Source organism: Seriola lalandi, unplaced genomic scaffold, assembly GCF_002814215.2.
Source record: "Seriola lalandi dorsalis isolate HSWRI2012SDOR001 ecotype SW California unplaced genomic scaffold, Sedor1 jcf7180002054878, whole genome shotgun sequence".
NCBI lineage: Eukaryota > Metazoa > Chordata > Actinopteri > Carangiformes > Carangidae > Seriola > Seriola lalandi.
In genome coordinates, this window is record NW_019525431.1 from 53,251 (window position 1) to 54,229 (window position 979).

The 979-nt window shown below is 42.9% G+C and overlaps 1 long non-coding RNA gene across 1 annotated transcript in view; it reads left to right on the plus strand.

Annotated features, from left to right (window-relative positions):
• Positions 1-6: 6 nt before the first annotated feature.
• The window catches only part of LOC147817842 (uncharacterized), a 2,973-nt gene continuing 2,000 nt past the window's right edge, over positions 7-979 (plus strand). Inside the window, exon 1 of the long non-coding RNA XR_015438618.1 lies at positions 7-485. This is a non-coding gene — a long non-coding RNA (uncharacterized LOC147817842). The remainder of the gene's footprint in view (positions 486-979) is intronic.

The following is a 979-nucleotide window of genomic DNA, read 5'->3' on the forward strand; positions in this document are numbered from 1 at the left end:
GTAGTAGTAGTAGTATTTATACTCGGTTGTTAGCAGGTGATGAAGAATCGGTCTGTCTCATTCTTGCAGACGTGATATCTCAGAAACACTTGGACAGAGCTGCCTCAGATTTGGCACAAACATTCACTTGGACTCAAGGATGAACTGATTAGATTTTGCTTGTAAAGGTCAAAGGTCAAAGGTCAATGTGACCTCTCAAAACACTTTTTAGCCATTACTCAAGATTTCACAGCAATTATGACAAAATTTCCCACAAATGGTTGATATTTTCTGACTCTGGATAAACAGGGATGTAAGCTGGAACTAGTCTGAGTGGCGGAGGGATACGACCACGAGGAGGTGGTTGTAGTTTTTGTCAGGACGTCAGTGTGTGTTTGCTCCGTGTCTCTTCTCTCAGCTCCACAGCTCTCAGGATTCAGTTCGCTGCAGCTCGGTGTCGTCCAAAGACTCAGCGACCTACAGCAACTCCGTCCACAGCAGCCACAGTGAGTCACATCACAGACACGTCGCCTCTCTGCCGGTTACATCTCCCGCCTTTTAGCTCCGCACTCAGAGATGAGTGGGATCCTGAGAGCCTCGGGCAGAGAGCTAAAGAGGACAGAGAGTTTACAGTCGAACGATCTTCCTGAGGAAATCAGGTCGGATGAGTCTGTAACCGCTTTCAAGACTCTTCCTAAAACACACTTCTATCGGAGGTTTTACCTTCCCTTGACTTGCTTTATGTCTCTTAACCTTCGTGTCAACGATGCAACTTCTTTCCAACTCAGTTCTCTGACTTTTACACAATTTTATGGTTAATAAACCTCATTTTTGAATTATCTGACCACAGTTACAATCAGAGGAACACAGATGTTTTAAATTTGAATAAAGCACCAAAATTTCAATGAAAATAGTGATCATTAATATCATCTGCAAAAAGTGTAGTAAGGAACCCTCCATGTTAATTTCAGCCGATTATGTGAAATCTATTGATCTTTGT